General features: G+C 46.7%; 1 protein-coding gene across 1 annotated transcript in view; it reads right to left on the bottom strand.

The window, feature by feature from the left end:
• Positions 1-10,592, bottom strand: part of Hck (HCK proto-oncogene, Src family tyrosine kinase) — a 48,176-nt gene extending 37,584 nt beyond the window's left edge. The window contains exon 1 of the mRNA XM_040746513.1: positions 10,322-10,592. The gene's annotated coding sequence lies outside the window, so the exon portion shown is untranslated. The remainder of the gene's footprint in view (positions 1-10,321) is intronic.
• Positions 10,593-16,802: the final 6,210 nt, after the last annotated feature.

Below are 16,802 nucleotides of genomic sequence, written 5' to 3'. Positions count from 1 at the left end.
AAATACGGATGATTTGACTTCTTCCCTTTCTATTTGTATTCCTTTTTCTTGTCTCAATTACTCTGGCTAAGACTTAAAGCACTGCATTGAATAAGAGGACAGAATAGACACCCTTATTTTATTCTTGATTTAGGAGGAAATACTTTCAGTTTTTCCCTACTTAATATCATATTGGCTCACCACCAGAGAAGCTAGGAAACAAGGGAGACCCTAAGAAGATATACATGGTACCCCGGAGAAGGGGAAAGGGACACGACCTCCTGAGCAAATTGGGAGCATGGGGGAAGGGGAGAGGGAGCTAGGAGAAAGAAAAGGGGAGAAGAGGTTAGAGTAGGACACGAGGGAGAAGGAAGGTTGAGGCAGGGGAAGAATAGAGGAGAGCAAGAAAAGAGATGCCATAATAGAGGGAACCATTATTGGTCTGAAGAGAAATCTGGCACTAGGGAAATTTCCAGAGATCTACAAGGATGACACCAAGTAACAATCTAAGCAAATAGTGGAGAGGCTACCTTAAATGCCCTTTCTTGGTAATGAGATTGATAACTACCTTATATGCCATCCTAGAGCCTTCATCTAGTAGCTGATGGAAGCAGAAGCAGACACCCACAGCTAAACACTGACCTGAACTCTTTGAATCCAGTTGCAGAGAGCAAGGAGCGATGAGCAAAGGGGTCAAGACCAGTCTGGTGAAACCCACAGAAACAGCTGACCTGAACAAGGGGGAGCTCATGGTCCCCAGACTGATAGATGGGAAACCAGCATAGGACTGATCCAGACCCCCTGAATGTGGGTATCAGTGAGGAGGCCTTGTGGGGCCTCTGGTAGTAGATTGATATTTATCCCTAGCATACGAATGGACTTTAGGAGCCCATTCCACATAGAGGGATACTCTCTCAATCTAGACACATGGGCTCTACCCCAAATGATATGACAGACTTTGAAGATCCCCCATGGAAGGCCTCATCCTCCCTGGGAAGCAGAAAGGGGATGAGATGGGGGTTAGTGGGGAGCAGGGGAGGAGGGAAGGGAGAGGGAACTGGGACTGACATGTAAAACAAGTTTGTTTCTAATTTAAATAAATAATAATAAAAATATAATGTTGGCTGTCAATCTGCAGCTATAGCTTTTATTATGTTTAGGACTGTTCCTTCCATTCCTAGTCTCCTCAGGGCTTTTATCACAAAGAGATGTTGACTTTCATTAAAGGTATTTTCTGAAACTGTTGAGATGATTGTGTGATTTCTGTACCCAAGTCTATCTATGTGCTAATCACACATCAATAGAATTATATCACATTTACTGATTTGTGAATGTTGAGCCCTGCTTGTATCCTTGGGGTTAAACCAACCTGGCTGTAGTGTATGGTTTGTTAAGTATGTTGAATTTGGTTTGCAATATTAAGATTTTTTTTTGCAACCATGTTTGTCAGGAACATGGCTGTGTGTGTCTTGTTTTGCATAGGGGTAAAGCTATTTTGGGTGAGATTAGTTTTCCTCTATTCCTATTTTATGAAGCAGTTTGAGGAAACAGTAAAATCTGAGACCTCCACTATAGTGGAGTGATGGCTGAAACTGTGAGTTTGGGTCCTGAGGTTTTGCCACAGACTGGCTGTGAGACTGGACAAATCGCCCTCCCTCTCTGATTTTTGTTTTCTTTTCTATAATTAGGAGGCACACGATTCTCAGACTTGACTTGAGGTCTGCTGAGACAAAGCTGTGACAAACTTCAAAACCTCCAAATGAGCATTTCTTGTCTAATGTGGTTCTTAATCAGGCACTGAGAGCAGAAGTAGCCCTCAGCCCCACACTGACTCAGAACTGTTGACTGTGTCTAGGACAATCCTCGCCCTCACAACCCCACTCTTAGGACACCTCAGTTCTGTAGGTGCTACAAGGGAGAGAAAGAAAAAAGCCAGTTATCCTGGCTAGCCATTTCCCAGTTCTGTCCTGCTGGCTGCAGGCCCTCTCAGACTCCAAGCCAAGGAGGGGCTGGGCCTGCTTGAGCATCCTTAGGTTCGGCATGAGAATCTGAGAGCATCTATTCTCTAGCACTGCCTTTGTCAAAAGTTCATCATGTGACCCAAGGCACTCCTCCATTTCTCCAAAGTAAAATGGGATGTTTTTGAGGGAAACAGCTGTAGTTTCTCCCTACGTGGCATCTGTTTGCCCCTGTTAGCAGAAGCGCCCCAATTTTCCTCTGTGGACCCCTCCCTTGGGCTCAATTCATGGACTGAGGTAGCATTGGCTCCAGTCTCCCGAATCTTGTGCAGGGTAGGTCTGCAACCAAGTTGGACCAATCAGAACTGTAGCCACAGAAGCCGAACTGTGTGTGACTCAGTTCTGACCAAGGAGCATCAGTCTGTGGCCTCTCTCTGGGAAATACATTTTCAGTAGCCAGAAAAAGCCAAGAAATAGAGACATCCAGATTCCCAAAACTCAAGGGCAGCCTGGCCTGAAGTTGGGGTCTTGTGAATTTTCCAATAATCTCCTCTGCTACTTGGGGACAATTTAAATTATATTTTTGCTCCTTAGTAGCATGTTCTGCCCAGAACACAGGAGATTCTTAGGAGGGGACTGCAATTCACACTCAAGAGTAAATGGCTGATTAGCCAAAAGTTTTCTGTTAGCAGACTTTGGTTGAAGAGAAGTTAAATTCCTAGGTCCACAGACAGTGGAGATGGGGAATATGGATTTTGTCAAGCTGGTGGTACTGAAGCCATAGCTAACCTAATAAGTGCCTGGCATATGATGGGCCTGCCATCTGGGTTTGAGGAAAGAGCACATTATGTTCTCCTCTATAGACCCTACCATACATAGCTGTAAGTCAGCAGCCCAGAATTAGAAACCCATTCTTCAGATCGGAAAATGAAGACTCAGAGAAGAAATTCCTGTGGCAAGGAGCAGTGGTAGGGAGAATGAGTTCTTCTTCCTGTCATTCCCCCTGGGGTCAGCAACAGAGGCTACTGGACAAGGTATGGAAGAGCGAGGAACCCAAAAAGGAAGCTCAGGGAGGCAGCGACTACTGTGGCTTACAACTGCCTGCTTAGAGGAACTGTCTGTTCTTGGAACAGCTCAGCCATGGGGCTGGGGCATCTTTTTAACCAGAAGTTCCTTTCTAAAGCAGGTTTTGGGGGTACAGAGTCCCCCCAGGCACCCTGGCCACATTCTGAGAGAACCATCTTTACTATATGTGACTTGTCTCTTGTGGATATATGGGGTTACTCCTCACATACCTTCTTTTGAAGACTTTGCTTCCTTTGGCCAAGCTATGAGTTCAGTGCATATAGGAAGAGTCTTGGAGGTTCAGCCCTTCATTCTCAGGTGGAGTAAAATCTCAAGAGAGGATCCACAGTGGGCCCTGGGTCTCCTGAATGCCAGGGACCACCACCTAGAGGAAGACTCTGGCTTCTGCTCCCAAGTGTGGCCTAACTAGAAAGTTGGTATGAGATGCTTGAGCCCCAGTGGCTGATTCAGCTGCCAATCAAATTCTTAGGGCTTTACCCTAAGGCTGCTGGTCAGCTCCAGAGACCTGCAGCTTCTGTGAACTTTCCTGGGATGTGTTTAGTCTCATGCTATCTGTCTTGAGGCCAGCAGTGTGAGAAGTTCAGGATGAGATCTGAAATCACCAGGGTGGGAATCTCCATTCTTTCTCTTAAAATACAAGAGTTCTTTAAAATGTAGTTGAAGAGATGGCTCAGCGGGCAGAAGCACTTGCCATGCAAGCATAAGGACTTGGGTTCAAATCCCTAGCACATATCTGTAACCGAAATGTTTTGGGAGAAGAGAGCTAGGAGGATCTCAGGGGCATTGTGGCCACCAGCTTAGCTTCAAGTTCTGTGAGAAACTACCTCAAGGGAATAGGGAGGAGAATGTGGAAAAAAGAAAACACAGCAAACCTAGCACATTCCTGTGGCATCAGTGGACATCAGCCTCTTCAGCACCCAGGTTTCTTAGCAGTTACAAAGGTGTCAGGGTAGGGAGAACTTTCCAGTTTGCTCATTTTTCCTTGAGAAAACCAGGTGCTCCTTGGCTGAAGCTGATTGTCCATTTTACACAGGACATGGTGGCCCCGCTGGGTGACAGGTGAATTTTCACTCTCATTTGCTGTATTGTTTCAACTCAAAGCCATGAGAACATGGCCTGGGCATGTAGCTCAGCTGGTAAAGTGTTCAGCTAGCAAACACAGAGTCCTGGGTTCCATCCCCAGCACCACTTAAGTCGAGGGTTGAGGCATGTACCCAGATCTCAGCTCTCAGGAGATGGAGGCAGAAGAATCAAAAGTTCAAGGCCCCCCTTGGGAGAAGGAAAGAAGGAGGGGAAGGAAGGAAAGAAGGAAGAAAGGGAGAGAGAGAGAGAGAGAGAGAGAGAGAGACAGAGACAGAGACAGAGACAGAGACAGAGAGAGCTAGGGTGGGGCTCAGTAGTTAAAGCACTTGCTATGCAAGCAAGAGGATTGACAATTGACCACCAGAACCTTCGTTAATGTTGGGTGTGCATGGCAGCCTGTCTGTAATTCCAGCCTCAGAAACTGGAACAGGAACGCTGTAGTGCAAACTGGGTAAGGAGACTAGCTATATTGGCAAACTCTGGGTTTGATTGAGAGATCCTGCCTCAAAGAATAAAGTAGATAGAAATCAAAGAAGATTCCTGACATCAACCTCCAGCCTACACACACACACACACACACCAAAGAAAAACCCACAAGAACACATTTTCACATCTTTTAGTTGATAGCTCTCTAGGCCCTAGTTTCCTTTATATTTTGGAGGGTGTGCTATTTTAAGGATTAATTTCTATTACTTTGAATTATGTATTATCTACTCGCGGGTATGTGTACATGAGTACATATGCCTGTGCAGATCAGAGACGATGGATCCCCTGGAGTGACAGCCTAAACTCAGGTCCTCCAGAAGACCAGTAAATGCTCCTAATCACTGAGCCATTTCTCCAGTCCCAAGGAGAGTATAGATTCACAACACTTTATTTGGATATATTAATTGAACAAAACAGTTGGTTTCATGGTGACATTTTATACATGCACACAATGTACTTTCATCCTAGGGAATGTACAGATTGGTTTGAAAAACAACATCTCTTGGGACTGGTAAGATGGCTCAGAATCAAAGGCACATCCTGTCAAGTCTCACGACCTGAGTTTGCTCCCTGGGACCCACATGTTGGAAGGAGAGAACTGATTCCCACAAGTTGTCCTCTGGTTCCACCCATGCATACCCACATATGTGTATATAGACACAGAGATAAATAAATGTAGTGAAACGTCTCTTATCCTCTAATGAGACACTAGCACGCACTTGTTAAAGTTTAAACGTCACAAGTGAATCTGAGGCCCCTCTAGGTCCCTCTTTTCACTCCCTCCATGGTCCCCTTCTCTCCTTGACCTGGGTCACCTCTACTAACATCTGGTCTTGGCCTTCTTGACCATTGTGCATTGTATGTGCCAGCAGGTGCTGTGCATGCCTGACCCTCAGCATCGAACCATTCTGGAACATTCTGGCTGGACTTCCAACTGCCAGCTCCAGCATCTCTGTGCCATAGAGATTTATTCTGTGACTACAGGTGCCTTCTCTGTCTGAGCTTCACAAGCTGACATGTCAGCAAACTGTCACACCCGCAGGAGCAGCCTTCAACCAAGGACTGACAGGCAGGAGGCCAACATCCCAGGTCTCTCACCTTGGAACTGGCCTTGTATGCATCCAGATGACCTGTGGGATGGGGCTCTGAGGGCCACAGTGAGAACTGCTGGGTTGCTCTCCCTCTTCCCTCCTCCTGCCTACTCCTCTATTAGGGTGCTGGGATCAACTCTCAAGTAAACTATTTGCAACTGAAACTTGGTATGTATTTATCTATCTATCCATCCATTCATCCATCTATCTATCCTTCCAAAGCGCCGTGTGTGTGTGTGTGTGTGTGTGTGTGTGTGTGTTTGCGCGTGTGTTGGTGTTGTGAGCATGGTATACTTTTTGTGCTCATTTTCCAGCTGAGTAGATCGAGTCTGGGAGAAGGGGCTAGCCTGGTGAGCCACAGCTTGTATAAGACAGGCCCTCAAGCAGGCTGTCAAACTCAGGCTTATTTGCCATTTATCTCTCTGTGGTTCATCTCTTCATCTCACCAGGGCCCAAGCACTTCAGGGTGGTGTTGGGAGCTCAGTCAGTGCATCACGGAAGGAACTGGGCATGCAGATCCTGAGAACACCAACCCCGGGGACACTGAGTTAGGCTGACACGCAGGACATGTGGCCACAGTCACAGGTCAAGAGCAAGGACACGTTTTAAATCCAAACAAAGGCTTCTCCATCATCACCTGCACTTCTGGAAGTTCACTCCACTCCCAGGCCTATAGCAACAGGGTGGGGACCAAAGCTTGTTTTGAAAAATGGAGGCTGACTGACTTGCTGTGCAACTTTGGGAACATTACTTACCCTCTCTAGGCTCTCCAGTGAAGAGGAGGAGGTGGCAGCCGCTCCTACACTACAGCTAGAGTCAGTCTTTCTGCTGTGCCTGCTCCATTATGGTAGCCTGGCCCCTAAACTAAGAACCAAAATAGACCAGCCACTGGAAAGGTAGTTCGTATGTCAATTTAAAATATTGAAAAATTATGGAAATTATGGGCAGGAGAGATGGCCCAACAGTTAAGACCCAAGGTCAGTTCTATGAACCCGCATGGCAGCTAAGAACCATCTGTAACTCAGTTCTAGGTGATTCAATGCTTTCTTCTAGCCTCTGAGGGCATGAGGCACACACACACACACACACAAAAACACACAAACACACACTTGCACACATTAAAATTGCAAAACCTTGTATTAGTCAAGAAGGGTTAAAAATGATTTGCCTTAAATTGGAATATTATACAATCATTTCGAAATTCAAGGAGATCTCAATGAGTGGGAAAATGTTAACAATGTAATGCTAAATATTTAAGTAGTACAAAAAGAGCACATACAGGATCATGCATGGGAAATGTCATATTAGATAAAAGGTATGTAGAAGAAATTTGCACTAACAAAATTCATGCCCCCAGTTCATCTCATAAAAAGGGACAGGTGACACTGCCACTTGGAGAACTATCCAGTCCCTTAGTGTTTTCCTCACGAAACACTTGCACATGTGCCGGGGACCACACACGCAGGATGGTCCCAGCAATATTATTTGTTGTAATAACACTGACAGCAACCTGAATGGATATCTATCAGCGGGTGAATAGGAAAAAAATGTACAGTGGTCACCAGCCAGGATGACTCCACTACAGCAAACACAAATGAATTAGACCTCAAGTCCTGTCCCTGATGGATCCCACATTGATGATAAGTAGGAGAAAACAGGCTGCAGAAGAACCTCATAGATAGATCAGTTCCCATACACTCCCAGGCAGAGGGTTAGCTTTGCAGGTTCAAGCCCAGAGTGAAACGTAAACTGAAACTATCGCATGGGAAACTCCAGAAATAAGCAACCCTAAGTTTTAGGTTGCATGTCCTTCTGAGTAGAGTGATGAAATCTAACAGTATACCCTGTCCTCCCCAAGATAGAACCACTCTGCTATCCAGTGGATTCATGCTGTAATCACTGCCTGGTTGGTAGTTACTGTGCTTGTGTTCGAGTTACACTTATTGTTTAAATCATAGCTCAGGCACAGGAGTAGTGATGCTGTCAATTTAGAGTTACCAAAGAAAAGCTTTCATATACATGCAAAAGATATACATGAAACTTAGTATTGCCTACAGTTCAGGTATTTGCTGGGATCTTAGAATGCATCCTTTGTTGATCAAAGTAAACAGCTACAGATTGTGTTGTTTTGTTACAGACAAGATCTCATAGCCCAGGCTGGTCCCAAACTCTGTCTATAAAATCAAAGATGACCTTGAATTCCTGACTCTTCTCCCAAGTTCTGGGATTGCAGGTGTGCACACTACACTCAGATCTGCTGCAATCTTTACATCATGGAGTACACATTTGCATATTGTTTCTCAAGGCAGAGACCGGGAAGGATTAGCTTTCGACATTGGGGTCTCCTATAGAGGGAGAAGGAAGATTGAGAGGGGACTTTGATTTTGCCTATTAGACTTAGTCATTTTATTGTATAAAAATCTGAGGCAAGCATGCCCATGCACTGTCATTAGTTAATTCTGGGTGACATATTCTTGGGACACGGGGTATATATTCCTTCAAACAGCACCCCTCCTCCTCTAAAAAAGGAGAGCGGTGGGAAGACCATTATATAGTAACTGCTCTCTGGCTCAGTGCTGAGCTTGGCCAGCATTCTCAAAGTGGGATTCCTGGGCAGCATCAGCAACTCTGAGACTGAAAATCCTCAGTAACTTGCCCCAGACCTTCCTCTGGGGGTTGCCCTAGCAATGTGCTTTTTAACATGCTGTCCTGGTGCTGCTGGTGTGAGACTCTCAGGGCTGGATGGGAACAGTGGAAAATACATTTAATAGTCTGTACCCCAAGAGCCTCCAGTTCTCTCTCTCTCTCTCTCTCTCTCTCTCTATATATATATGTATATATATATATGTATATATATACCGTGTGTGTGTGTGTGCGCGCGCGCGTGTGCGTGTACGAGCGTGCTAGTGCCCACAAGGCCAAAAGAAGGCATTGGATTCCCCAGAGCTGGAGTTACAGGCAGCCATAAGGCATTTGCTGGGCTGTTGTGGCTGGTGAGAACCCAACTAGAGCCCTCTGAAAGAGCAGTGAGTGCCGCCCCCAACTGCAGAGCTTCTCCCTTTCCTTTAGTTCTTAGTTTTGTCTTCAGAAGTGAGGGAGCCTCCCCAACCCTGAATCTGAAATGCTCTAAAATCTGAGACGTTTTGAGCATTGGCAGGATGATCCAAGCAGGAAAGTCTATACCTGATCTGAGGCTATGAGTTGAAGTAAAAATGTGGGTGCTATTAAAAATATGACAGTAGTTATTTCTGGGTTATGAATATACAATGGGTAAAAATCATGGGCTGTGAGATAGCCCAGGGGAACTGAGTTATACCCCCAGAATCTATGAAAAAGAAGCGAATGGGAGTTGTACTAATCCCAGTGTCAGGGAGGTGGAGAGATGGACCCTTGGGAGTTACTAGTCAGTCAGCCCCTGGGAGTTACTAGTCAGTCAGCCCCACCTCCCCAGCAAGACCCAGGCCAGTGAGAGACACTGTTTCCAAACCAATGTGAACTTTGCTCGAAGAACAACACAGAGGCTGTCCTCTGGCCACACACACACCAAACTGTGTACTCTCACAGAAGTCTGTGTAACACACAAACACACACACATTTCCTTTTTAGACCTAGGTTCCATCCCCCAGATGCCTCATTGTGCTCTTAATATCCAAAACTCTGCCATAATCTGAAATCCTAAACACTCCCAATCCTAAGCAGTTTGAATGGGACGTTTAACCTATCTTACTACCATTCCATTCTTCAACTACGGGGAAACAGAGGCACAGAAAAACCAAACTCCCAGCCCACTATCGTGCAAACCTGCTTCCTTGCCTGGACCACTCAGCTTCAACGGGAGACTTAAGATAACCCATTTTACAGGGGACGAAGCTGGAATCCAGTCAGCAGCCAGTGATCTGCCTAGGGTCTCACAAGCAGGAGATTGTGGTACATTAATTATGGCCGTTGTGTAAGAGGTTCTGGAGTTTGATGTAGACCTGGGGTCAGCCAGGAGGGCAGGGGAAGAGGTTGAAGTGGGGACTCAGCTTTACAGTTGCAGCCGGGTCTGGGTGTGGCGGGCATGGGCATGTCTTGTCCCAGCTGCTCCTTTAGCCCTGCCCGCTGCCTACCCTGCGTGACCCACCCACCCCCACTTTGGTGGAGGAACTGAACGGGCATTTCCCTCCCCTACTCCTTCTTCTTCTTCTTCTTCTTCTTCTTCTTCTTCTTCTTCTTCTTCTTCTTCTTCTTCTTCTTCTTCTTCTTCTTCTTCTTCTTCTTCGTGTGTGTGTGTGTGTGTGTGTGTGTGTGTGCGTGCGTGCGTGCGTGCGTGTGTGTGTGTGTGTGTGTGTGTGTGTGTGTGTGTTTGCAGAAGGGGAACCTGGTCGGTCAGAGAAGCGTTAACTCAGCATTGTTACTCCTCTGCCTGAGCTTCCTCTATCTAAGGCTATCCCATGGTCGCCTTGGACAGCGCCAGTTCGCATCACCTGGCTACCTGGACACCCTCCACCCGCTGTCGACGGCGCTTTTCACCACCAATCGGTTGCTCCTGGGACTGTTCCTTCTCTCCTCGCCTTCCTGGCAGCTCGCCCAGAACCCCAGCTCCCTGGCGCCCAAGGTCCGCGGGTTCTCGGGGTCCCATCCCACCCACTCACTCACCTGGGCGCCCGCCCCTCGCCTCGCGGGCAGCCCGGATCCTCGCAGCTCGAACGACCCCCCAGCTCCGCGGTCCCTGGCGGCCGAGGAGTCGCAAGACTGGAGCAAACGACGAAGACTTGAGGGCTGAGAAGGCTTCGACGGCGCTCCGAGGGGATGGAAGTCTCTGGTCAAAGTCCCAGCGACTCTGCTTCCCTCCCACCCGTTTGAGAGCCACCGAGGAGAGCACAGGCTGGAAACTGCGACCCTGTGGCACTCACTGGCCATCAGGGAGCCTTAGCCGCGCCCTAAGCGATGCAAACCCCGCCCCCAAATGATCAGACTCCTCCTCATAAGATCCTTACTGTACTCAGGCCCTTCTGTCTCCAGCTTTTAATCCACTTCCAAAGATTTTTAGCATTTCCTTGCCAACTCTGTCCTCAAGGGCCCTAACCAGTCCCTGAAGGGCTCAAGCAGACCTCAAGCTTTGCCCCATTGTCCAAAGATTTTCCTACCCTCTCCCGGCAAAACACACACACACACACACACACACACACACACACACACACACACACACACACACACACACGCACAGGCCCTGGGCATTTAAACACTCACTTCTGTGGGACATTAGGTGAGGGATGCCCCAGCCATACTCTCAGGATCTCCAGGAAGACAAAGGCAGCCCATGGGACATTAGATATGACCACCATCAGTTATATCTCTGTTGACAAGGTGCCATTTGATGGCAAAGAACCAAGACATCCAATACGTTCGTTCCCCTTTCAAACCATTTCCTAGAAGTTTTTGCTAAAGTAGTATTTCCATTAAAGTCCTCATTCATAATCCTAAAGTTCCTATCATGCTTATTGTGGCACAATTAAAAAATATTTTTATTAGGCTGGGTATGGTGGTGCATACCTTTAACCTTAGCACTTGGGAGGTAGAGGCAGATCTCTGTAAGTTCCAGGCCAGCCTGGTCTACACAGCAAGTTGCAGACCAGCCAGTGCTACTTAGTGAAACACTCTATTTCAAAAATATTTTCAAATTTTATTCTTATTGTGTGTATGATATGCATATGAGTGTGGGTGCTTCAGAGCCATGGCATGTGTGTGAACAACTTTTGGGAGTCGTTCTCTCTTACTATAGGATTAGGTTCTTTGCATGGCAAAGACTTTAACCTACTGAGCCATCTCTCTGGTCCAGGTAATTTACTGTATGTGTGTAACTGGTGTAACTACACATATGGTAGTATATACTCGGAGGTCAGGAGACAACACTGTAGAATGGTTTCTCTCCTTCTACCTTGCTGGGTTCCAGAGACTGAACTGAAGTACCAGGCTTGCAAAGAGAGCACCTTTACCCATGGAGCAATCTCACCAACCCTGTTATGACCTTTTTTTTTTTTTTTTTTTTTTCCGAGACAGGGTTTCTCTGTGGCTTTGGAGGCTGTCCTGGAGCTACCACCCTGCCTGTTGTGGCTCAGCAGGTTAAGATACGTGCCATCAAGCTGATGACCTGAGCTGGATCCTGGTAGAGGGAGAGAACAGAATCCCTCAAGTTGTCTTCTGAGCACTACATACATGTCACATGTCACATAAACACCCACACACATACACACCCAATAAATAAGTATAATTTAAAATTTTGCTGAGTGGTGGTGGCACATGCCTTTAATCCTAGTACTTAGGAGGCAGAGACAGGCGAATCTCTGAATGTAAAGCCAGCCTGGTCTAAAGAGCAAATTCCAGGACAAGTCATAGCTATACAGAGAAGCTCTGTCTTCAAAAAACAAAAAACAAACAAATAAACAAAAAACCCACTTATGGTACAATTGCAAATATTAAGCCTGGTAAGGAATACTTGCCTGTGGAACCGTTCCCTTAATCAGAATACAGAATATTTTGGGCTGGGGTTACAGCTCAGTTCATAGAGGATCCCTAGTACCAAGTAAATGGGGCACAGGGACACACACCTGTGACCCTCACACTTGGGAAGAGAGGAAGAAATCCAAGGTTATCTTCAGCTGCTTGGTGAGTCTGAGACTTACATTCTGAGATCCTGCCTGCCTCAAAAGCAAATACATTTCTATGGCCCCAAAGGTTTCTTTGGCTCTATTCCAGTCAATTCTTCCAGCTCTTTGGTGACTCCAGGTAATTGGCAGTAGATTTTGTTTTGTTTGTTTTTTCTTTTTGAGATAGGATTTCATGTAGCCTAGGCTAGTCTTAAATTCACAGCTGAGAATGACCTTGAACTCCTGGTTGTCCCGATTCCACCTCCCAAGTGCTGGGTTTACAGGTGCACATCAATATTTTTGGTTCATTGTGCACAGGAGATCAGAACCAGGGTTTTATCTGTACTAAGCCATTGCTCTACCAACAGAGCTATCTCCCCAGTCCCCACAAATTCATTGTTTGTCATTATAGATTATCTTTGTATAATTTCACATTAACATAACCACATGGTATATTATGCTTCTCTTTGGCTTTCCTGAGATTTTCTATATTGTTACATATGTTACTAGTTTGTCCTTTTTCATGGCTGAGTAGTGTTCCACAGTATGGAGGTGCTGCTCTCCATCCATTTGCTTGCTGGTGGCATTTGTGTTTTTATAGGCGCCATGTTAAAGACCCTGAGAGAGGCCCTGTTTTTATTTCTCTTGAGTGACTTCAGACTGGAATCGCTGGGTCTGGAGCCAGGTGTCTGTTTAACTGCACCATAAACTATTGAGTTGGCAACGTGTCTCTGTGACTCGTGTTTCCACTGACAGTATGTGAATTTTAGTCACTCCACATCTTTGCCATTTGCTACTGTCATATTTTAATGGAATGAGGCCCCCAGGCTGGAGAGATAGCTCAGAGACTAAAAGCACTGGATGCTTTTCTAGAGGACCAGGATTCCATTCTCAGCATTCACAAAGTGGCTCACAGCTGTCTGCAGTTTCAATCCCAGGGAACCACATACCCTCTTCTGGCCTCCAGGGCCAGCAGGCATGCACATGGTGCATAGACATGTATGCAGGCAAAACAGTGATAACAACAGCAACAACAACAATAATTTCAATACAATCTATTATTTTTTAAAAATCCCGTCTCGGGCTATTGAGATGGCTCTCGGGGTAAAAATGCTTGCTGCCAAACTCAACAGCCCAAGTTTGACAGCAAAAGGAAGGAGAGAAATGATTCTTATAAGTTATCTTCTCATCTCCTCTTGTGCTCTCTCTGTCTCTGTCTCTCTGTCTCTCTGTCTCTCTCTGTCTGCCTCTCTCTCTCTCTCTGTCGTATAGTGTGCATGTGTGGCATATGTACTTGTCAGTGTAGGTTGTGTACACAAGTGTGAATGTGGAGGCCCGAGGTCAAACAGGAGGCCATTCCTTAATTGCTGTCTTCCTTTGTTTTTTGAGACAACAGGTTTCCCAGAACCTTGAAGCTCATTTATTTGACTAGGCTTGTTGGCCAATGAGCTTCAAGGATCCATTCGACTCTCCACCTTTCACTACTCCCAAGTGCTGGGGTTACAGGGCACCCACATGCCCACCTTTTGGTGTAGGTGTTGGGGATCTGAACCTAGGTCCTCATGATTGCACAGAAGCTGCATCCACAGCTCTTTCTCCCTCCTTTCTTCCTCCACCCTCTCTTCTTTTTAAAGGAAGAACAGTTCACTGAGCATGCTTCCAGGGAGCAGTAAGCTAGATCTCGCATTGCTCCTGTCCTTCTATGTGCTCTCAGTAAGAGCCACGTGGCTTTTGTCTGGCTTTCTCTTGGGTTGTTTCCTCTGGGGTAAGCCAGTCATCCTGCTGTGTACAGAACTCCACGCAGCTGCGCAGGAATGAGGCTTCCCGCCAATAACCACCTGCAGCTTGGGAGCCACATACAGAGCTGCTTGATAAGTGTATCCTTCCATGAAGCTTTAGAGTGATGTGGTCTTGGCAACACCTTGGCTAAAGCCTCCGCAGCCACCCTGATTCATGAACCACGGAAGCTGAGTAAGACAGCTAAGGTTTTTGTTTTGTTTTGTTTTGTTGAGACAGGGTTTCTCTGTATTGTTTTGGAGACTGTCCTGGAACTTGCTCGGTAGACCAGGCTGGACTCGAACTCACAGAGCTCTGCCTGCCTCTGCCTCCCGAGTGCTGGGATTAAAGGTGTGAGCCACCAACGATGGAGCTATGGGTCATTGTGAGCCTTCAAGTGGGTGCTGGGAACTGAACCCAGGTCCTTTAGAAGAGTAGCTAGTGAGTGCTCTTAACTGCCAAGTCAACTTCCCAGTCCCAATAAGACACTTTTTTTTTTTTAAAGAAAAAGAACAAGGAGCTCCATATATACTAAGAGAGTCCAAATGCCAAGATACATGGGTAACTGGGAAAAAGGTAAAAGAGTGTACAGCGCTTATACTGTTTATTAGTTACAAGAGCAAGAGCTAAGGACCCTACTGGGCTGAGTCAGTTAAACAGCAGGATGGTCTCCCAAGGGAGGGGACTCATGGGGCAGCCTTTCCGCTTGTCACTTGTGAGCCATGTGAATATATTAGCTATTCTCAGACAGCATAAAGACCTTTTATTTCTTTAATGTTTCTAAAGATTTATTTGTATTTATGTGTATGTGTGCTGCATGTGTGGGTGCCTGAGGAGGCCAGAAGGGGGCGTTGCATCCCCTAGAGCTGGAGTTACAGGCATTTATGAGCCACCGGGTAGATGCTGGGAACTGAACTCAGGTCCTTTGGAAGAGCAGGGAGCACTCTTTCACCGCTGAGTCACCTCTCCAGCCCACAGACTTTTTAGAGGTACTATAACAGAGGGTGTTATTATAGGTTTGAGGAGAGACCTAGCACTAGTGAGATTTCCAGAAATCTACAAGGATGACACCAACTGGCAAACTAAGCAATAGTGGAGAGGCTACCTTAAATGCCCTTCCCTGATGAGTTTGATGACTTCCTTATATGCCATCCTAGAACCTTTATTGAGTGACTGATGGAAGCATAGGCAGACACCCACAGCTAAACACTGAACTGAACTCCTGGAATCCAGTGGCAGGGAGGGAACAATGATGAGCAAAGGGGTCAAGACCAGGCTGGTGAAACCCACAGAAACAGCTGACCTGAACAAGGGGGAGCTCTTGGACCCCTGCCTGATGGCTGGCAGACCAGCATGGGACTGATCCAGACCTCCTGAGTGTGGGTGTCAGCGAGGTCTGGACAATCTGTGGGGCCTTGGGCAGTGGATCTGTATTTGTCCCTGGCATACAGATGGACTTTGGGTGCCCCTCCCACAGTGAGGGAAGCTCTCTCAGCCTGATCTCTTGGGGAAGGACCTGGGCCCTGTCCTGGATGAAATGGCAGACTCTGGGGATTCCCCACAAATGGTCTCACCCTCCCTGAGGAATGGAGTGGGGATTGAGTGGGGACCTGGGGGAGTTGGTGGGAGACGGGGGAGGAGGGGAGGGAGAGGGAGCTGGGATTGACATGTGAAGCAAGCTTGAAATAAAAAATAATAAATAAATAAATTAATTAATTAATTAAAAAAAACAAAGACTAAGAAACTTTTTGCTTAGTGTTATGGTGCACACTTGTAACCCCAGCATTCGGGAGGTGGAGGCAGGAGGATGATGAGTTTAAGGTGGTCCTCAGTTGCATAGGGAGTTCTAGACCAGCCTGGACTACAAGAGACCCTGTGACATGCAAACACCCCAGAGAGTTTGTGAACAAAATAGAATTGAGGTTGGGCAGAAATTTTAAAAGATGAAGAATTAGGAGAGCAGTTCTGATGGTGTCCTTGACAGCTGGGCCTGGGATGGAAGGGAGAGAGAGGACAGCTAAGGCTGAACACACTGCGGCTCACCAGTTGGGATCTCTCCATCTCCAAAGTTTTAATGAGTTGAAATGGTGCTGCGTGGATGGCTCACAGAGGTAAGGGCATTTGGCAGTGGTAATAAGTCAAAAAGTGGCAGAGCAAGGACTCAGATTCTCACGGCAGTAGGTGTGCGTTGTGAGCCTTTAACAGCCATGTCTGTAATGTGTACAATCAACGTGTCAGGACACAGGGTGAGGCACTGGTGACTGGGGGACTCAGACAGATCTCATCCCAGAAGAGCAAGACCCAGGAAACAACGCAGGCTTCACTTAGCGGTGGGCAGGACTCTGGCTACTTCCAGAACACATTTTCCTATGTCCATGGGCATTTGCATTTCATATTTTAAGTTCCTTGGGACCATTGTTGATTATCTCCTACTCAAAACAACCTGGGTGGGGTGGGGTGCAGCAGTCATTACTTCAGGCCTCCACTATTTCCCCTTTTGTTTGCAAAGCAGTCATAGTCATTTCGCACACATCTGTGCTGGGAGAAGGTCACTGCTGTCCCCCTTTACAAGAGGGGCAGGCATTTGGCCTGAAAGACAAGTCTAAAGATGTTCCTAGCAAGCCCTGACCCTGCTTCCCAAAAGAGCTCCTCCCTTCTCCAACCATCTCCAGTTCTCATCCCTAGCTCCGCTTGTCACCATAGAACTTGTACCC

The sequence above is a fragment of the Mesocricetus auratus genome, unplaced genomic scaffold, assembly GCF_017639785.1.
Source record: "Mesocricetus auratus isolate SY011 unplaced genomic scaffold, BCM_Maur_2.0 Super-Scaffold_100004, whole genome shotgun sequence".
In the NCBI taxonomy this organism is placed as follows: Eukaryota; Metazoa; Chordata; class Mammalia; order Rodentia; family Cricetidae; genus Mesocricetus; species Mesocricetus auratus.
This window is presented reverse-complemented; position numbering and strand designations above follow the sequence as displayed.